General features: G+C 40.3%; 1 pseudogene; it reads left to right on the top strand.

The window, feature by feature from the left end:
• The window catches only part of LOC114033520, a 3,825-nt pseudogene extending 1,823 nt beyond the window's left edge, over nucleotides 1-2,002 (top strand).
• The last annotated feature ends 20,722 nt before the right edge of the window (nucleotides 2,003-22,724 follow it).

Below are 22,724 nucleotides of genomic sequence, written 5' to 3'. Positions count from 1 at the left end.
ACACACACACACACACACACACACACACACACACACACACACACACAATATGGGGCATCATAAAGTTGGAGATTTTCCAGCCAGCCAGGACAGGAGCCAGCACAGAAATTTCTGTTTTAATAAATCTGAGTCGTATTTCAATTCTATCTCCCTAGCTCAATACTGAACCTGGAGCCAGTGCCCACTACCGGATGAGCTATGTGGGACTCTTTGAAATATAAAAGAGATTGTCCTCTGTTAATAGTCAATGAGGATACTGTAGTTTTTAAGAAGATTTATGAACATACATCACAGTAGTTTTCCTGCCCTATAACAGGCACAATAGATTCTATTTAAAAAAAAAAAAAAAAAAGATTTTGGAGGGGGTGGCTTTTGTATAGTGCCACCTGGTGGGAAAAGTATGCATTACACTCTCTTGTTAATTGATTACATATTTGCTACAGGCTTATAGAAAACAAAATGTCAGGTCAACAAGCATTTATTATGCACTTACTATGTTCCAGGAACTGTTGCTATAGACTGGGGATATAAAGAAAGGCAAAAACAAGCAAAACCAAAACAGTTCCTGCTTTCAAGGAACTGACAGCCCTTGTGAGTCTCTTGAGAGAGAGAGGAGACAACATGTATACAACTTTTTAATATATACAGGATAAAGGGCAGAGGGAAACTCTGAGGAGAGCTTGGAAAAGATGGAGGAGGGGGACAGGAAATTGGGAAATTTTACAGAAGGTAGTATTTTAGCTGAGACATGAAGGAAACCAGGAAGTGGAAGTAAGAAAAGAGAGTTCCAGGAATGTGAGACGGTCAGTGAAAATTCTCAGAGTCAGGAGATGGAGTGTCACATTTGAGGAGCAGCAAGGTCAGTGTCACTAGGTTGCAAAGTATATGGAAGTGAGGAGTGTAAGGTGTAAGACTGGAGGGGTAGAAGGGGCTAGATTTTAAAATGCTTTAAGCTTCTACTTCTAGTGAACCCCAAATGGCAGACGAGTGCTGCAGGAGGAGCAGGAGGCTCCGGGGGCTTCCGCAGTGGCTTTGGCAGTGGGGGCCAAGGTCGAGGTAGGGGCCGTGGTCAAGGCCATGGCCACAGGGCCCGGGGCGGAAAGGCTGAAGACAAGGAATGGGTTCCTGTCACTAAGTCGGGCCGGCTAGTCAAGAACATGAAGATCAAGTCTTTGGAAGAGATCTATCTTTTCTCCCTTCCTATCAAGGTGTCTGAGATCGTAGATTTCTTCCTGGGATCTTAATTGAAAGATGAGGTTCTGAAGATCATGCCTGTTTGGGAACTAACTAAAGCTGGACAACATACCTCTTTAAACAGCATTTATCAAGTCCTTACTATGTGCCAAGTACTGTGCTAAACTTGGGGGATACAAAAAAAGGAAAAATAGTCCCTGCCCTTAAAGAGCTTATAGTCTAATGGTGGAAACAATGTGCAAACAACCATGTGCAAACAAGATATGCACAGTATGACTTTAAAGAGGTCTCAACAGGTTCAAGGCTTTAGTGGCCATCGGTGACTACAATGGCCATATTGACCTGGGTGTCAAGTGCTCCAAGGAAATGGCCACAGCTATTCATGGCGCTATCATTCTGGCCAAGCTGTCCATCGTTCCTGTGAGACGTGGATGCTGGGGGAACAAGATTGGCAAGCCTCACACAGTTCCTGCAAGGTCCCTGGGCAATGTGGATCGGTTCTGGTACACCTGATCCCTGCCCCTAGAGGTACTGGCATCATCTCAGCTCCTGTGCCTAAGAAGCTCCTGATGATGGCTGGAATTGATGGCTGCTTCAATCTGCAAGGGGCCATACTGCCACTCTGGGCAACTTCGCTAAAACTACCTTTGATGCCATCTCCAAAACATACAGCTATCTAACCCCAGACCTGTGGGAGGAGACTGTGTTCACTAAGTCTCCCTATCAGGAATTCACCGACCCTCTTTTGAAGACTCACACTCAGGAGTCTGTCCAGAGGACCCAGGCAGTTGCTGTGGCAACCACATAAATGTTTTTATAAACAAATAAATTGAACTATGCCTGCTAAAAAAAATAAAGTGCTTTAAAAGGCAAACAGAGGATTTTATATTTGGTCCTAGAGGTAATAGGAAGTTACTGGAATTTACTGAATTAGGGGGGTGATGTGGACTAACCTGCATTTAGAAAGATCAGCTTGACAGCTGAATGGAGGATGTACTTGAATGGGGAGAGATCTGAGACAAAGAGATTAACCAGAAACATATTACAGCTAAGTGGCACGGTGGATAGAGTGCCAGGCCTGGTGCCAGGAAGAGCTGAGATCAAATCTGGCTTCTTAATAGCTGTGTGACCCTAAGCAAGTCACTTACCCGTGTCTGCCTTAGCTTCCTTGTCTGTAAAATGAGCTGGAGAAGGAAATGGCAAACCACTCTAATATTTTGCCAAGAAAACCCCAAAATGGGGTCACGAAGAGTCAAACATGACTTGAAAATGACTGAACACGTGAACAATTGCAATAATCCGGACTTGAAGTGATGAGGGCCTGCACCAAGGGGGGTTAGTGTTAGAGGGAAGGGGGGGGGTGTATACATAAGAAATGTTATGAAGATAGAAATGAAAAGATTTGGCAACTTTGGGGTATAAGGAATGAGAGAGAGTGAGGAGTCAAGAATAACACAAGTCTAGGTGATGGGGAGAATAGTGGGCCCTTAATAGCAATAGGAGAGTTTGGAAGAGGATAGGGCTTAAAGGGGGAAAAAAATATGAGTTCAGTTTTGGACACATACAAGTTTTAGTTGTCTACAAGATATCCTGTTCAGATATCCAATAGGCAGTTGGATATATAATACCAGAGAGAGATTAGGATAGGGCAAATAGCTCTGAACATCATCTGCATGAAGATGATAATCATATCTGTGGAAGCTGTTGAGATCACCAAGTGAAATAGTATAGAGGGAAAAGAGAAGAGAGCCCAGGATAGAACACTAAGGAACATTCATGCTTATTAGTAATGATCTAGATGGAAATCCACCAAAGGAGACTGAACAGAAGCAGTCAGACAGGTAGGAGAGCCAAGAGAAAGCAGTGTCACAAAATCCCAGGGAAAAGGAAGTATCCAGAAGAAGTGTGATTGACAGTTTCAAAGACTGCAGAGAGGTCAAGAAGTATGCAGAGAGCTCAAGAAGGACTGAGAAAAGGCCATTGGACTTGGCCATTAAAAGATCACTGGTAACTTTAAAGAGCGCAATTTCAATTGAATGATGAGATCAAGAGCTAAACTACAAAGTTACAAAAATAGCAGAAGGAAAGGAAATGGAGCAATAAACGTAGACAGCTTTTTCAAGGAGTTCAGCCACAAAAGGAAGGACAGATATGGGATGATAGCTGGTGGGAATTGAGAGATCAGGTGAAGGGTTTTTAAGGGTGGCAGACATGGACATGTTTGTAGGCAATAGGGAAGCAGCAGGTAGACAGAAAGAGATTGAAGGTCAATGGGATGGGGGATGAAAGAAGGGGCAATCTGCTGAAGAAGGTAGGTTGGATTAGGATCATTTGTGATTATAGAAGATTTAGCTTTGACAAGAACGAAGACCACCTCTTCATATGAGAAAGGTGTGAAGGAGATAATGGAGAAAGGTATCTGAGTGAAGTGAGATGAGAAGGTAAGAAGAGAGAGGTCTCAGCAAATGGAACCAATTTTTTCAAATGAAATATAAGGCAAGGTTGCCAGCTGAGAGGGTGGAGGAAAGGGAAGCAATGAGATGTTTGAGGAGGAATTAAAAGGCTTTGAAAAGCCACTACAGGGAGTAGGATAGTGAATTGATTAAGGAGGTATAAAGGATTGCCTCGCTGTGGTAAGGGCCTAAATGGGATTATGTAACACAAATTGGTAGTGAACACAATCAGCACAATTTCTTGATTTTCTTCAGCTTCATTCAGTCTCGTACTAGGGTTTAGCAGAGCAAGACCATGGATAAAACAATAGGGCAAGGGACTTGAGAAACAAGGATATTGTTGAGTTGAAGCGGTTCACCAAGGAGCAAGGTAGGGGAGGGAGGAGAGTGTAGGCAGTGATGAAGACCTGGGAAATACTTGAGGGTTAGAGTGATTACAGGTTAGCTAGCAGGGATGGATGGATCAAGTGAGGGGTTTTTAGAGGATGGGGGAGACATGTGAGTGCTCATAGGCAATAGAGAAGCAACCAATAGAAAGAGAACTTGAAGATAAATGAGTGAGTGGGGATGATAAAAGGGCCAAATCTGCTGGAGAAGAGGGGATAGTAATGGGATCACTTGTGCATGTAGAGGGGTGCCCATTGTCCTAGAGAAGGGAGAGAGGAGTAAAGAAGGAAATAGTGGTAAGAGGTATCTGGGTGATGTGAGATGAGGAGAGGAGAAGAAAGAGCTCTCAGGGAATGGCCACAGTTTTTTCAGTGAAATATAAGGCAAGGTGTGATAAGTAATTATCCTGCTATTATTCTCTTGTATTTAATTTTCTATAACTTGTTGCACAAGAGGATATAATAACTGCTTTTTGTAACTAAACAAAAGAATTGGGATATAAGCCAATCTTTTGAAGATTCACTGAGAATATCTTTAAGATACTCCCAGTAACAGACAGGATGATGGGAATTCTATATGGTGAAATTGTGATCAATTACTTCTTTTAATCAATTGATTTTTGGGTGTGCTCTTATAAATCATATTAGGATAAATTATTTAGTAATGGGAAAATAGAAGTGTGTATAGGACCCTGTGCAGGATAGCAGGGCATTGACTTCCCCTATTTCTGCAAAGTGAGCTCCTACAAAAATAAGCTGATGAGCTAAGTTCCCCTTTTCAACTAGTCCTAACCAGCCCCCTTGTATGACACAGATTTCTGTGATGTTAAGCATCCTACTTGTCATACCTTTTTAATACTCTAACTAATAGAAAAGAAAGGGTATTTACTGACTGATACTGCCACTCCTACAGAACGCCCAGTAGCTTATTATTATAAATCAGCTTGGTTCCCTACTCCCTGAATAGTTCCCCATTTTCAATTCCTTATTCCCAGAATGTCCCTGCCTCAAGTTACTGTTTCATGCTTCAGCCAGTCAAGAATCAGTAATACCTACCTTATTCAAGATTCTGTAACTTTTGATTCTTCTTTTGTGTTCCTTTTTATTGACTATAAAAGAGCTCTGTAAAACCCCCAGAGTCATCCTTGGCGCCTGAGGAGACTTGGATTCCATTTACTGGCAATCGCTAGCCTTGCTAATAAATTGAACATGCTTGGAATTTTGTTACCTCAGTTTCTCTTTATCACAGATTTTTATCATGACAATATCCCTATATGACTTTTTTTCCCACTTGATATCTATATTTTGAAAGCTTTTCTTTATAGGTAGATTAGAGATTATGGGAATTTGGTATGGTGTTATCTGTTAAAAAAAATCCTAAAAAATTTTTTATAGATCAATTTTATGTCCTTGAGATCACGGACAACAGTATTATCTGTTAAAATTCTTATTTCTAGTACAACTTGGCCACCAGAATTATTCATCAGAAGTTCACAATCTTTCGTAAACTAACAGATAACAAATCTCAATGGATCCTAGGTTCTGGGGCTCACTCTTCCAAACCTCACTCCACTGGCAGGTCTGGTCTCCAGAGCTTGGCTACTATTTTCCCAAAGAATGGCTTTTCATGGCTATTATTTTTCACAACAAGATTCTAGAAGCAACCTCGATGTATTGGGGTATTTTTCTAGTATCCCCTACCCAACATGTTCCCCCGATATCAACTGACTAGTTAGCATCAATTAGTTGTTACATTTTGTAAAATCTGAAATGGATACTTTTTGAGAACATAAGACAAGAATCTTAAGTACAAAAATCTCCCAGACTGGGAGCTCACTCTCCTTTACTACCACAGTCCCCGAGGAAAATGGGCTCAAACTTGGTAGCTACTGGCATTCTCTCTGCCAACTTCACCTCTCGGGGTGGCATAGTCAATGGTTGAGTTGCTCTCTCCCTTGAGAACTTAATGTCTCTATTGCCAACTTGATTCACTACAGAGCTGGGTCAAATGGGCTGCTCCTCAGAGCTGACTCCTCCCTGCACTTGGCTACTGCCATTACTAGTTCTGACTGCTAAGGGAACCTTCGGTGATTCTTCTGATCTTTCAAAGCTCACAAAGTCATAACCTGACACATTCCAATACTTACTCACCTGAGATCAGAAAAGAAACACACACACAAAAGAAACAGTCACACCATGTGTTCATGGTTGCATGGTGACTAGGTTGGGGGATGAGGCAGCTGGCATCTCTTACCACCAGAAAAGAGGGAGAGATCTTCTCAGTTCAAGCCTTTTGTATGAACTTTTGTGTGGCTCAGCAGCCAATTTTATAAAGCTTTTTGACAAAAACCAGTCAGAGAATACCTGTGCATCCTCTGAACAGGAAAGGAAAGGGTCCCTGTACCATGCACTTCTAGAAGGAGGCTCACCAACACTCCATGTGGCTTGATATCAAGAAAAGGATGTTGAACATGCTCTAAGGACCAGGGCCTCACTGGTCAGGCTCCCCATTACACACACACACAGTACAAATATGTGTGTGTATGTATATGTGTATTATTTGTGTGTGTATGTATGTATGTATGTGTCCATGGGAATTCAAAAAATAAGTTGGACTAGAACTCAGTATTAATCCAATTAAGCAGAAACAGTCAATACAGAGGCATGTCTGCCAATGCATACAGAACTCTATCGTACTAGTCCCTCACATTTTTGCCACAATGTATGAGACAAATTTTATTATTTCTTGTCTGGACTAAGCTGCTGTGTCTCATTCCCCTCCTGTGAGCTCCTTGAGGACAGGGACTGTTTTTATTTTTGCTTATATTTATATCCCAGTGTTTAACACAGTGCCTGGCACATAGCAAGCACTTATGTGTTTGTTGCCTCTTTTCTAGCATCTTAATTAGTTTTTCCATACTCAAAGTTTAGCTTCCTTTTGGTGGTCTTTTTCATTTAAATGCCATATATACGTATATGCCTTATATACATATACACACATATATATATGTGTGTACATACATACACACACATACTCTAAGGACTGGGACCTCATTACTCAGTCTCTCCATTTCATATGCATTACAAATATATAGATAGAGATAGAGATAAAGATATAGATATGTCAAAATGTCCTCGGGAATTCAACATTCACATGTGTTTGGATAGATAGATAGATGGATAGATAGATAGACAGATAGATACTCTCTTTTTTTTACATTTTTTTTCTTTTTTAGGCAATTGGGATTAAGTGACTTGCCCAGGGTCACACAGCTAGTAAGTGTCAAATGTTTGGTCTGAGGCCGGATTTGAACTCAGGTCCTCCAGACTTCAGGGCCGGTGCTCTATCCACTGTGCCACCTAGCTGCCCCTAGATACTCTCTTGGAGAGGAAAAGAGAGAGAGAGGAGGGGGAGAGAAAGAGAGAGAGAGAGAGAGAGAGCTAGCTCTTGGTTAGATAGCTAGCTCTCTTAGTTATGTATAATATATATGTGTATATGTGTGTACACGTATATGTGTGCATATATACATATGTGTGTATACATTATATATACACATGTGTGTATGTGTGTGTGTGTGTATATATATTGGTTCTATTGTGTATATATGTATCTTGGTTCCATTTATTTTGATCTGCCTCATGTCATACACATCTTCCCACAAACTATCAAACAGACATTTACTGACACTACCCCTCACCCCACAGCAGTCCTGTGATGAGCAATTCTGTGTGAAGTACAAAAAAGAAATCACCTCTCCTGCTTCAGTTAGTGTTGTATGTGACCCACCTTGTCCTTTGGACAAGAAGAATTTTAGGGCTTTGACCAAGAGCTCCTAGATGATTTTATTCCTCTTGTCTGCTACTTTTGCCTTCTCAGACTACTTTTAGTTGCCTGAGGGATTGCTTTTACCCTGGGGATTGTGGATATGATTTTATTAAAGAAACTGTTTATCACTCAGTCCCTGAGTGTTCCATTGAACCAGATATAGAACCCTGCTTAGATAAATGGGAGTTCTCTACCAAAATCATTAGAGGCCATACTCTAGCACTAAACTGGTCTATAAATGTCATAGGAGCTCAGAGAAGGAAAAATCAGTGAGGGCTAGGAAGAATCGCTGGGGAAGACAGGGTTCCACCTGGGCCCTAAAGAATGGGGGGAAGTTGTAGGCAGAGAGGAGAAAAAAGGACATTTCAAACAAGGAGCCTGGTGAGAGAAAAGACCCTGAAGGATGCCAAGCAAAGAGGAGACTAGTTTATGGACAGCAAGGGATTTATGGAGGGGAGGAACAGGCTTAACATAGTTCCTGACACACTAAAAGTGCTTAATAAATGCTTGATGATTGATGACTTGATAAATCTAATATGATACGTACCAGATTAGATAAGGCTTTTTAGTATCAGGTATTCAGAATTTGGACTTAATCATCAGCGGATGCATTTGTAGGTTATTATGCAGGGAATTGTGGAATGTTTGAGGAAGATTACTATAGGGTATGGATAGGGATTTGTGTATCTTTCCTGGGGGGGAGGAGGTTGACAATATGGCTGCCTGAAAAGGCCATAGACAAAAGGAGCTGTTTCTCTAGCTCAGGAACTGTTATGCCAGAGGATACTGTGGTTTCCTGAGCAGCAATGGGCACTTCCCCAGGCACAGGACCAGGCATCATTTGAAAATAGTTGTAAGCCACAAGCTTTACCTCAGTGGCTCATGACTCATTCATTCCAGTGCCATGGTCCCCTCCCCTCTTCATGCCCTTCTTTTTTTCTCTGTCTTTTGTTCTAGCATCTCCTTTACTTTATTGCCTCTCCTTCCCCCTCTCCATTCTTCCCGTTTCTTCTCAGTACAGCTGCAGCAGATGTTTGAAGGAATCACTCCATATTTTTATCACAGAAAGTCATTAGTCTCCTACTGGTAACTGTCAATGTATTAGCATTAACTGACCCCAGGGAGGAAAAAGAGTGGCAGAGGGAAATAGAATGCCAGACATCCTCCACTAATATGCAATCACCTGAGTAACTGTGCTTTCTTACCTGTCCTAAATTTTTATTTACCTCAGGACCTGTAGCGATAATGGGTTTGATCACAGAATGCACAAGGAGACAGTGAAAAAGCCACACAATAAGACGGAAGAGGCCATGGGATCTGAATCAATTTCCCCTTCCCCCCTTTCACTGCCCTTGAGAGACCCTTCTTACCCACCATTCAGGGAGCAGAAAACTGCTGAGGTTTTCAGTCTGCCACACAGACCAGTGGCAGCTGATATAGACAACAGTACTCCTGGGTTCCAGAGAGAGCCACTGTGATCAAGAATGTGCAATTGCAGCAGCTGTCGTCTGAGAATCTATTGCCCCTGGCTGTAAACTGCCTGATGTCATTGCTAAGCAGGCCACCATCCAAACTGACTGTGAGATCTAAAGATCTTGCTTTCCATTTGAGTTTCTAACTGTGAGAAAGGTTGAAATTCTGTACTCTTTGTCCTTAATTCTAATGATGACCTGCAGGTGTGGATACTTTAGGATCTGGGGTGGGGAGACACCCACCCAAGTATCCCAAATAACTGTTAAAGTAAGAAGAAGGAATTTGCAATGGCTGGAGGCAGAGGAAGATCCAAAGCAGGAGCATTTTACCATTTTGTTTTCATTTTCACTATGAAACGTGATCATGTTATGTTCATATGAACTCTGTATCTATGTCATGGTGATAGCCTGTGTCCTGTGAATATGGGGCTGTTGACTGAGAGAGAAAGTTCCAGTTGGAGAGTGAGGGCCAATCATGGGGGCATCATACCACTTCCCTCCTGAAAAAAAGCCTTCAGAACCTCCATTTTGATGCTAGGATAAAACACAAATGTCTCAGCCTAGCGTTCAAAGTCTACCAAATTCCGGCTTCAGCCCATGTTCTTTTGTCAAGACACTTTGCTTCATACAAGTTACATTCCAGCCAAATTAAATTACTAGTTGTTCCTGATCTCGTCCTGCCCTCTCCTGGATCTGGACATTTTGCACAGTCATTCCCTCGGGCCTAGAAAGCCGTCCCTCCTAATCCCTGTCAGAATCCTCCTTTGAAAAGTTCCTTTAAGTAAACATCATTTCTCAAATATTATAGGGAACTGAGTCAAATTTATAAAAAGATGTATCATTCCCCAAATGATAAATAGTCAAAGCATATGAACAGGCAGTTTTCAGAAGAAGAACTCAAAACTATCTATGGTCATATGAAAAAATGCTCTAAATCACTATTGACAAGAAAAAGGCAAATTAAAACAACTCTGAGGCACCATTTCATACCTATCAGATTAGCTAACACAGAAGAAAAGGAAAATGGCAAATGCTAGAGGGGGTGTGGAAAAATAGGGACACTAATGCACTGTTGGTGGAGTTATGAACTGGTCTTACCCTTCTGGAAAATAATTTGACACTATGCCCAAAGGGTTATAAAACTGTGAATACCCTTTGACCCAGCAATACCACAACTAGGTCTATATCCCAAAGAGATCAAAGAAAAGAGAAAGAGACCTATGTGTCCACAAATATTTATATTAGCTCTGTTTATGGTGGCAAAGTGTTGGAAATTGAGGAGATATCCATCAATTAGGAAATGGCTGAACAAATTGTGGCATATGATTGTGATGGAATACTATTGTGTTATAAGAAATGAAAAGCAGGATGGCCAGACTTATATGAATTGATAAAAAGTGAAGTGAGCAGAACCACGAAAACATTGTACACAGTAACAACAATATTGTACAATCTATTATGATCAATACAGTGATCCAAGACAATTCCAAAGGCCTCATGATGAAAAATGCTATCTACCTGCAGAGAGAGAACTGATAAAATCTGAGTGCAAATTGAAGCATAATTTTTCCTTTTTCTTTCTTTCTTTCTTTCTTTCTTTCTTTCTTTCTTTCTTGGAACATGGCTAATAAAGAAATATTTTGCATGATTTCACCGCATAATTAATATCACACTTCTTGCCTTCTCAATGGGTGGGGGAGGGGCAGAAGGAAGGATAGAATTTGGAATTCAACCTTTTTAAAAAATGAATGTTAAAATTAAATTTTAAATAAATTTTAAAAAAATTTTCTTCAAGATCCAGCTCAGATTTTACTACCTCTATGAAGCCAGTCCTGACTTTTCTCCCTTCTCGCTCTTTATTCTTCACAGCTGAAGGTGATCTTTTCTTCCTCAAATTTTCTTAACAGTTGTTTGTCTAACTCTTCTTTGCCCTTCAGATAGTCTACTTTTAACATACTTGTTGGTCTTTTGTATCTCCTCTAATAGATTACAAACTCCTTAAGGGCAGATATCTTTTGTCATCCCTGGATCTCCAGGGCCCATCATACTTAATAATGTTCTTAATAAATATCTCTTAGATGGATGTGAATTTTAAACACAGCCATGTCCTGAGTGTAAACATCTCTAGTAACCAATCAGAAAGCATTCATGAAGTGCCTACAAATGTTTAGCATTGTCCTAGATTGCTCAGACACAAATATGAAGAATGGAACAATCCCTACTCTGAAGGAGCTTGCATTCTAATGGGAAAGCAAATAAGCACACTTACAAATATTTACAGAATAAATATCAAGAAAATAAATGCAAGATAGTTAGGGAGGAAGAGCACTAGCAGTTTGGAGGATCCAGAAGAGCTTTATGTAAAAGGTAGTGTGCTTCAGCTGCATCCTGAAGGCAAAGAGGCACAAGTGAAGAAGGGATGCATTCCAGGTGTCATAGGAGCCTGCTTGATGGAGTCTCATACTCCAAGCATGCTCTGCTTGCTGCCAGCCCAAGTGGAAGAGGTTGGAGAGCCTACTTCCAGAAATTCATGATGACATGTATTGTAAAGATTCTGCTCCCCAGTTTGGAACATGCATACACATTCCATAACTGGTTCTGGGCTGGTAAAAACCTAACCAAGAAACAAACTGCTAATTGGCTGCTGAGCTCAGGTTGTAATGCAAAAGGTCAAAGCAAGTGTCTTTCTCTTCCTCTTTCCTGCTGGCTATGCTCAAGTGAGGGAATAAGGGCCTTTGGTGGCCCTGCTGTTGTTTCTGTCTCTTGTATCAACCCTTCCTGATTTTAGATAAAAGGGTTTTAGAGATAGCTACAACTTTGTGAGCTTAAATAGGTTGGAATAGCAACAGAAGTTTAACAGATCCAGAATCCATGGTGGGATGCAAAAGAGGCTGAGTATAGGTGAGCAAAGCCTTGGCCTGCTTGACCTAGTCCAACGACAGTAGAAATGCAAAGAGATTTATCCATTGACCATGCAACATTTAGAAATGAAATTGGTGGGCAAAGGCCCTGAGAAACTACTTTAAATTTTAGCCCACTCTTCTCAGGGAGTGGTATAGAGAAGAATATTAAGGGAGAGTGTTTGTCCTTCTGTTCTTACAATATCTTCTCAGTAAAAATTCCTTTGTAAAAGCTCATTAATGTTAAATGGCTATGTGAAATTAAAGTGATAATAATCATTGAGGATTAATACTGGGGAGAATACAGCAGAATAGGGGCTCAAGCCAATAGCATTAGAGAAAAATACTCCTAACCCTTCAGGACTTCTCCTAGAAACCTAAGGGAAGATATAGGTGGCCTCACTGGGAGACTGAGTCCACTATACAGGCATGGGAAGTAGCCAGTTCAAAGGCATAGCGATTGGATGTGGAGGACTGTATATAAGGAACAAAGAGAAAACCAGTTTCATTGATATGGAAGTATGGATATAGGGAGTAGTGTACAATGAGGCTGGAAAGATAGGTTGGGCCCAGTTGTGAGGGGCTTTCAAAGCTAAATAAAGTTTCATTTTTATGTAAGAAACAATGAGGGAGGCAGAGCGAAGATGGTGGATTAGAGACAGCAACCCAGCCAAACTCTCTCCACACTCCCCTTTAAACAACATTAAAATAATGCCTCGAATTGAATTTTGGAGTGGCAGAGCCAACAAAAGGTCAAGGTGAGATATTTTTTCCAGCCTAAGACAACTTAGGAGGTTGGCAGAAGAGGTCTGTGACACTGGGCTAGGAGCTGGCCTTGAGCACATACAGAGGCCACACTAGCAGTGAGCCTTGGAGACAGCTGGGAAGGCAGCAACAGCAACTTCCAGAGCTCTCAGCGCTGAGACAGTAAGGGGTTCAGACAACTGATCATGAGCTATTCCAATCGTCCAGATGTGGGGTGATGAGGACCTGCACCACGCCCTCAGATGTCATTGTCAGTGGAAAGAAGAGCTTGAGTATCTCTACAACACCCAGCTTGAAATGCCTAGTAGACCTCTTGTGATGTGTGACTTCATCAGACTGGCTTTAAATGAACCAATTTCCTAGATATGGGATTGGTGAGAAATGAAACTACTAAGATATAGGTGGATTAAAAAAACAAACGATCCAAAAACCAATTCAAGAATACAGATTTTATGCTTATCCGGCCTCAGACACATAATACTTCCTAGCTGTGTGACTCCAGGCAAGTCACTTAACCCCAATTGCCTCACAAAAAAAAATTAATATAGATTTTATGATTCTAGTTGAACCTGTAGCATGTAGGTTCCAGGGTACAAGTCAGACACTGGGTTTGAGTTGACTCCCCTTCCCTCCCATAACCTCCAGAAAATTGTGTTGAGTCAGAGGAACAATCTTCTCTCATCTGGAGAAAGGGATTGGAAAATGAGTGGGTCTCATATAGTCTGCTTGGGGAGCAGCAGGGGTGTGGAATATCAGCAGTTGTAGCTCCTTTTTTTTTTTTTTTTTTAGTAGCTTGTCATATTCCCAAGTCTGGACCATTGCCTTATGTGAGTATATGAGACAACCTGGGCATGGGTTAAGGTGAGCAAGAACACGGCTAATCTGAGCAAGCTGAATCATACCATGAAACCTACAGGATTAATCTAATTTAGAGGAAGTGACTGTACATTTTGTATTACCACAACAACTGAACCTTCAGGAAGAGATCTATGGATCTCTTGGATATAGAGATCTATGCATCATCTTCATAGAGATGATTATAAAACCAATGATAAGGTCAACAAGAGATAGATTATAGGGAAAGAAGAAAAGAAGGCCATTCTTAGAGAATACCCTCTTTCAGAGGGAGTGATGTGGCTGATGAGCCAGCAAATGAGATTGAGAAGGAATAGTCAGACAGGTAGAGGAGAACCAGGATAAAAAAATACAGACAGGAATGTGGAACAGAAATGGGATGGTGAAAGACCAAAACCCTGCCTTCTTTGCTTAATGTAAGTTGTTGCCTGGAATCATAAGCTGTAGTTTTTGAGTGGGTACTATTTCATAGCATACTTTAAATCCGGGATAGCTTTTCTGGAATTCACATACGAAAAAAGTTGTCCCAAGTGTTACATATAAAGTGAGGGAGGATGAATAATTCCTTTACAAGTCTAAAACTCTAATTGGTATATAAAGATCTCTAAGGAGGAAGGGGACCTTCACCGCTACATATTTGCGGTTTTAAAATATGCCAGTTTCATTTAAGAATATCCTTGATGAAACAATAAAAATCTTTAATTTTATTAAATATCAACCCTTGAGTACACACATCTTTAACATTCTGTGTGTTGAAAGAAGTACGAATAAAGCATTTCTACTGCATACCAAAGTATGATGGTTCTTTAGATGAAGAGTACATGTGTGAAAAAAGGCAAGCTGAACTCATGCCTTTTTTCATGGAGTACTATTCTCACTTGAAAGAACTGACAAACAAACTATGATATTCAGATTTGGGTACTGGGCAGACCTTTTCTTTTTCTTTTCTTCCTTTCTTTTTTTGGAGGCAATCAAGGTTAAGTGACTTACCTAGGGTCTCATAGCTGGTAAAAGTCTGAGGTCAGATTTGAACTCAGGCCCTCTTAACTGCAGGGCCAGTGCTCTATACTGCACCACCTTGCTGCCCTGTTGGCAGACATTTTTTCTCAAAAATGAATGAAGTGAGCCTGTCACTTTGTTAATTCATTCAAATGAGTATTCCTCATTCCTGTTACTTCAAGAAAAACAACTGATGGTATTTGTTGCTAATGATACAATTGGGCATTCTAGTAGAAATTAAAATTTTGGAAAACTTGTATATTGGCAACTGTGAGCTTGATAGCTGCTCAATACTTAAAGACTTCTCTATTTCCATTGGTGGTGATATTAACAAATGTGAGATTTTTTGATATTGTATAATCAAATGTGTAAGTGTTTGGAAGATCTGCATAATGCAGTGAACAACCTATATTTTCCAAATGTTCAATGCAGATATTACAAAATCACATGTGAGTAAAAGATCCACTCCGAGTGCAAGATGGACCAATGAATTTTAATGTAATTGAGTATGAAAAGATTTGTTGATCTGGCTTCGGAGTCTGCATTGTAACTGTTGTTGCTGTTGTCTTTCCTTCTCGAAGAGGACCAAAATGACATCACTATGCTAGAGTCAGGTTTCAGTGTGTCTGACTATGGCTCACTATGGCAGACCAATATGAGCTCAGAATGTTCTACCATAAGTCAGGCATAAATAATCCGTGTGAACATTTAGGGTAGATTCTATAAGTCTGTGCATCTTATGTTTCTTTTGAGCTATTTCAATTCTGTTTAGCTCGTAGAGCACTGCACCTTCTCTGATGAGGGCACGCCATGCTGAGCATCTCCCATGTCACACAATCAATTCCAAAGTGCTTAAGAGGGACCTTGACAGTGTCCTTGTATCACTTCTTCTGACCACCACGTGAATGCTTGCTCTGTGTGAGTTCTCCATAAAACAGTCTTTTTGGTAAGCATACATTTTGCATTCAAACAATGTGGCCTCCCCATCAGAGTTGTGTTCTTTGAATACTTGGCAGTTTACTTCAAGAAAGGACCTCAGTGTCTGATATCTTATCCTTCCAGGTGATCTTCAGAATCTTCCTAAGACAACTCAAATGGAAGAGATTCAGTTTCCTGGCATGGTACTGGCAGCAATGAGGTTAGCACAGTGGCTCTGTAGACCTTCAGTTTGGTAGTCAGTTTAATACCTCTTTTCTCCCATACTTTACTTTGGAGCCTCCTAAACACTGAGCTAGCTCTGGTAATGTGTGCATCAACCTCATTATCAATGTGTACATCACAGGAAAGTACACTACCAAGGTAAGTGAACTTATCCACAGCATTCAAAACTTCTCCATTTGCTGTAACCAATGGTTCTACATATGAATGGTGTGGTGGCGGCTGATGGAGCACCTATGTTTTCTTGTTGTTAATTGTTAACCCAAAATTAGCACAAGCAGCAGAGAATTGATCTGCAGTTTGTTACATCTCAGCTTCAGAGGCTGCATTGAGTGCACAATTATCTGCAGACAGAAAATCATGCATTAACACTCCCTCCACTTTGGTCTTGGTTTGTAGCTTTTTCAAATTGAAGAATTTACCATCAGTGCGATAGCTAACTTTGATGCCGTGTTCATCCTCATTGAAAGCGTTTGGCAACATGATTGCAAACATCATGCTAAACAGCATAGGAGCAAACACACAACCTTGTTTCATTCCATTGGTGACTGGGAAAGCATGAGAGCATCATCCATTATCCAGAACCCAGGCAAACATGTTGTCATGAAATTGACAGACAATGCTGATGAACTTCTTCAAGCAACCAGATTTTTTTCATTAATTTATTAATTTTTAGTTTTCAACATTCACTTCCACAAGATTTTGAGTTCCAAATTTTCTCCTCATCTCATCCTTCCCCCCACCCCAAGATGGCATGTGTTAGAAGTATTTGCTTCTGATTACGCCCTCCCCCAATCTGCCCTCCCCTCTATCATCTTCCTGCTCTCTTGTCCCCTTACCTTCCCTATTTTCCTGTAGGGTAAGATAGATTTCCATACCCAATTGAGTGTGTATGTTATTCCCTCTTTAAGCCAAATTCAAAGAGAATAAGATTCACTCATTCCCTCTCACCTTCCCCAGCTTCCCCTCCACTGTAAAAGCCTTTTTTGTCTGTTTTATGTGAGATAATTTACCCCATTCTACCACTCCCTTTCTCCTTCTCCCAGTATAATTCTCTCACCCCTTAATTTTATTCTCCAGATATCACTCATTCATCTTCAACTCACACTGTGCCCTCTATCTATCAATCTATCTATCTATATATACTTTTTTCCCTCCAACTACCTTAATACTGACAAAGGTCTCATTAGTTACAAATATCTTTCCATGCAGGAATGTGAACAGTTCAACCTTACTAAGTCTCTTATGATTTCTCTTTCCTGTTTACCACCTCTTCATGTTTCACTTGAGTCTTGTATTTGAAAGTCAAATTTTCCATTCAGCTCTGGTCTTTTCATCAAGAATGCTTGAAAGTCCTCTATTTCACTGAATGACCATTTTTTTCCCTGAAGAATTATACTCAGTTTTACTGGGTAGGTGGCTCCATCAGCACTGAGTAGTTGAGATGCACCATAGGTCCTTGGACCATAAATAGCCTTCAGGGCATCATAAAAGCCCTTTGGATTGTTACTATCAGCATAAAGCTGAATTTCATCTACCATCTTACTGAGCCAAGAGTCCTGCATCTCTCTAAGCTTTGCTTATACTTTACTTTTGATAGAATTAAATGCTGCCTTCTTAGAGATGGATGAACTATCTTGCTGGTAAACCCTGTGGAGTTCTTGTTTTTCATTTAGCAGCTTTTGAATTTCCTCATCATTTTCATCAAACCAGTCTTGTTGTTTGTGAGTGTTCTGACCCAGATGAGCAAATTTAGTGCTATACACCAAATGCCTGAAAGCTGCCTACTCCTTTTCTGCTCCACTGTTGCCAACTGTGTATTGGCTCAACTTTCCCTCCAAGTTAGCAACAAACTGTTCCCACTCAGAGAAGAGCTCTAATCTGTTGACATTGATTCTTCTGGTAGTCATTTTGCATTGGGGATGCCACTTTTGTTGAATGCAAATATTTAGCTTGGAGAGGATAAGTCTATGATCAGTCTAGCACTTTGCCTTTGTCACTCTCACATCCTGTTTGTCTCTTCTCCTTATAATCACATAGCCTGTTAAATGCCAATGTTTGCTGCGAGGGTGTATACATGAGGTTTTATTGTGTTTAAGTAAACAGAAGACAGTGTTGGTGATAAGAAAGTTATGAGATGTATAAATCTTCAGTAGTAAGTGAATATTACTGTTGCAGTTTCCAACTACATTCCTCCCTAGTACTCCCTGCCAAGTCTGGTAATCTGAGCCTACTCGAGCATTAAACATTAAAGTCACCTGGAATTATAAGCTTGTCCTCTTTTGGCATATTGATGATAAAGGTCTCCAGGTCATCATAAAATTTTTCTTTGACCTCATCAGGGTTCATCATAATGGTAGCAGACACACTAATGATGGTGGCATGGTATTTTCCTGCAAATGGCAGTCGCATTGTCATGAGCTTGTTGTTCACTTCTTTTGGTAGGCATACAAGCTTATTGACTAGATTAGTTTTGATTGCAAAACCTACACCATCTTCATGGTACTCCCCTTCACTGTAGCCACTCCAGAAAAATGTGTATCCAGCTCCAACTTCAGTAAGCTTGCCTTCATTTGGCAGCCTTGTTTCACTCAGGACTGCCATTTGGATGTGATACCTACTAAGTTCTCTTGCAACAAGAGCTGTTCATCTTTCAGTTCTATTGGATTTTGTGTTGTCTATAAGTGTGCACATGTTCCATGTGCCAATGGTGAGTGGAATCATCTTTGCAGATGTTTTTGTACATTTTTTTGTGTTTTGATCACAGAGTGGAATTCCCCGTCTGCTGTGGTAATCAGGCCAGGTTTGGGTAAAAAGACAATTTTTAGGGCACCTTTTCTAGCATTCAAATTCTATAGTTCTTTCTTTGGATGTGGATAGAATTTTCTATTACGAGGCCTTTGGAGATGTCTTAGATCCTTGTATTGCTGGGAAGGGTTCAGTTTATCAATATTAGTCATCACACAACGTGGCTGTTATTGTGTACAATGTTCTCTTAGTTCTGCTCACTTCACTGAGCATCAGACGATACAAGTCTTTCCAGGTTTTTCTGAAGTCCACCTGTTCATCATTTCTTATAGCACAATAGTATTCCATTACATTCATATACCACAACTTGTTCAGTCATTCCCCAATTGATGGGCATCCTCTCAATTTCCAATTCTTTGCCACCACAAAAAGAGCTGCTATGAATATTTTTGTACATGTGGGTCCTTTTCCCATTTGTATGATCTTTTTGGGATATAGGCCTAGAAGTGCTATTGCCGAGTCAAAGGGTATGTACATTTTTATAGTCCTTTGGGCATAGTTCCAAATTGCTCTCTAAAATGTTGGATCATTTCACAACTCCACCAACAATGCATAAGTGTTCCAATTTTCCCATACCTTCTCCAACATTTATTATTTTCCTGTTTTGTTATGTTGGCCAATCTGATAGGTGTGATGTGGTACCTCAGAGCTGTTTTGATTTACATTTCTCTATTCAATAGTGATTTAGAGCATTTTTTTGTATGACTATAGATGGCTTTAATTTCTTCATCTGAGAACTGCCTGTTCATATCCTTTGACCATTTATCAATTGGGGAATGACTTGCATTCTTATAAATTTGAATTAATTCTCTATTTGTTTTAAAAATGAGGCCCTTATCAGAGAGACTGGTTGTAAAAATTCATTCCCAATTTTCTACCTTCCTTCTAATCTTAGTTGCATTGACTTTGTGCAAAAACTTTTCAATTTAATGTAATCGAAGTTATCCATGTTGCTTTTCATAATGCTCTTTATCTCCTGTTTGGTCATGAATTCTTCTGTTCTCCATATATCTGATAGGTAAACTATTCCTTGCTCTTCTAGTTTGCTTATAGTATTAACCTTTATATCTAAATCATGAACCCATTTTGACTTTATTTTGGTATATGGTGTGAGATTTTGGTCTATGCCTAGCTTTGAGCAGTGTGATTCTTAAAAGGCTACTCAGACACCTAGGGGGCTACTGAATCCCACTGCTGCTTCCAGTGAGAAAACAGCCCTATGGCCAGGGCTGCCTATGTCCAGGATTGTGACTACAGCTCCCAGTGTATCCACACCTTCTGCTTCATCACTTGCCTGTCACCACAGGACTCTGAGATAGGTATAATGGTAAAATGGTATGGGTGATGTCCTTTGATTCATATGTAAATTGGATTTAAGTGAGGCAGAGTTGCACAAAGTTATCAGCCTTCCTCTCTCCTCCAGAGTCATCACAGTCCAGTGGCAGGACAGAATCAACACAACTGGTGATGGCTCAAGATGCAGTGGATGACTTTGGTGTCTTCAATGTCTAATCAAGCTCTAAGTACTCCATAGCACCTACTTCAGCTACCTTCATGGCCACTGGAACAAATTGTTCTCATCTGTCCATTCCACCAGAAGAAGTCTTCACATGCTTGAGGTAGACACCCCCCTAACTCACCTAAGGGTTTGAGACCCCTTGGTTACCCTAAACCTGGTTTAGCCCATCTGCCAAAACGGTTTACTGGAGTGTGGCTGCTGAACATGCTACAGCTTCTTGGAGCCATGGTGAGAGTTAGGTGGAACAGAGGGATACCAAAGCCTTGAAAAGATCTTGGCAGCCTTCACACCAGAGGTACTAGTCTTCCCTGAACACATCCTACACCCCACATTGAAAGTAAACCTTTAAGTAACTACCACTTGCCCAGTTTTTTGGTGTAGAATTATCTAAGAATAACCACAATTTTCTGAAAAGGCCACTAAAACACTCTTCCTTCCTCTAACTACATATCTGTGTGAGCATTCATAATTTTTTAACTTATCAGCTTTAATTTCTAATACATTAAATATTGATAGATATAACCCATGTAAATAAAAGCTTTTTGGGAGTCCTCAATAATTTTTGAGAGTGAAAACGGGTCCTGAGACCAATAAGTTTGAGAACTACTGCCCTAGAATATATCTGTGGATTGCTTTTCTTGCTGTTTTGCTAATTGCTTTATATCCATTTAAATGTTTTACTTTAAAATGCATGTTCCTTGTCTGATTTTGCTAGTCTGATACAAACTGGCTTTAGATGATACAGAAGTTCCCAAAGTAGGTGATACCACCCATGAGGAACACTGGAACCATCCAGGGAAGTGGTAGCAGCCTCAGGTGCAATTAGGGGTGTTGAATAAAAATAAAGGGGTACTGGAAGCATAAGGAAAGAAGAGAAGAGAATTTTGCAAAAACATTCATATATGTTTCATCCGTTGTGTAATAGTTAAAGTTGTAATGATTACATTATTTTCCAAATAAACACACAAAGTACAAGTTCTAACCCATCAGTGGTCATGTCTGCCAACAGGTCTTAACAAGCAAGTGTTGGAAGGAGAGTGCATCAAGCATTGTGGGGAAGTCCAGTGTGCAGGCAGAAATATGTGCATGTAATGACTTGTTTACAATATGATACTATACAGTTCCATGACACAATATTGCATCATCAAAATTTCAATGCTAGAAAAAAACACAAATTTACAATAAATTATTCATTTTAAGATGTATCATTTTTAAAAATACGCTTTATGTATTTTTAAATGACCACAATTAAAAAAAACTGTTGAAAAGTTTAAAGAAAGTAGATTTCCAGGGGGGCACTGAATAATTTTTTAAAAGGGGGTAGTAGGACAAACTAATTTGGGAACCTCTGAAGGTTCCCAGCTAAGCTGGGATTGGGGCTTGACACTAATGAGATAATTTATCATCCAGTACATTCCTCTTTGGGCGACTAGGTGAAGCAGTGGATAAAGTGCCAGGCCTGAAGTCAGGAAGACCTGACTTCAAATATGATCTCAGATACTTACTAGTTGTGTGACCCTGGGCAAGTCACTTAATCTTGTTTGCCTCAGTTTCTTCATCTGCAAAATGAACTGGAGAAGGAAATGGCAAGCCACTCCAGTATCTTTGCCAAGAAAACCCCAAATGGGACCACAAAGAGTGAGACACAAATGAAAACAACTGAAAAAACATTGCTTTTCAAGCCCAGTAGTTTGTATGAATGCAGAACTATAGAAGAAACCAGACTCCATCCAATTTCATGCACAAGCCTATTTCTACTCAAAACTATTCAAAGTGTAATTAAAGATTGATAGTGTGGAGGCATTTGTCACCATGGGAGACATTGTTTCTCTCAATAAACTTTTATGTAGCAGTTAATTTGTAAAAGTTACTGTAAGCATGTAAGCAGGCTACACATCATCATCAATGTTTTCCCAAAACAAATGTCTGTGCTTCTCCCTGATCCAGGAAAACCCAGACTCCTAGAGATTATAAATTAGGGGACATTTCTTCAGCTGACGGAGGATTTTCCACTTTATATAAGAATTCACAGTGGGAGTCCTTTAGAAGGCAAACTTCCAGAGGACATTTTATTTTGTTCCATTTGTGAAAATTAGGTTCTCACACAGCTTTTCAAAAACACTGAGCTCTGCCTTGGGTGGACAACATCTGGAAACATGAAGAATCCAGCTCTGTGCACCACGTTTTGTGAAAGACAATGGTAAGTGGATCCACATCCATAATAGGGTGACCAAAATGGTGAAAGAAATGGATACAATGCCACAATAATCAGCTGAAGGAAATGGGAATATCTGGTCTGGAAAGGTGAAGTTAGGTGGCTCATTGGATAGAGCACTGGGCAGGAAATCAGAAAGACCTGGATTTAAATCCGGTCCCAGACACTTACTAG

Source organism: Vombatus ursinus, unplaced genomic scaffold, assembly GCF_900497805.2.
Source record: "Vombatus ursinus unplaced genomic scaffold, bare-nosed wombat genome assembly UNPS02007284.1, whole genome shotgun sequence".
In the NCBI taxonomy this organism is placed as follows: domain Eukaryota; kingdom Metazoa; phylum Chordata; class Mammalia; order Diprotodontia; family Vombatidae; genus Vombatus; species Vombatus ursinus.
The sequence above is the reverse complement of the archived record's forward strand: the minus strand, read 5'-3'. Positions and strand labels throughout refer to the sequence as shown.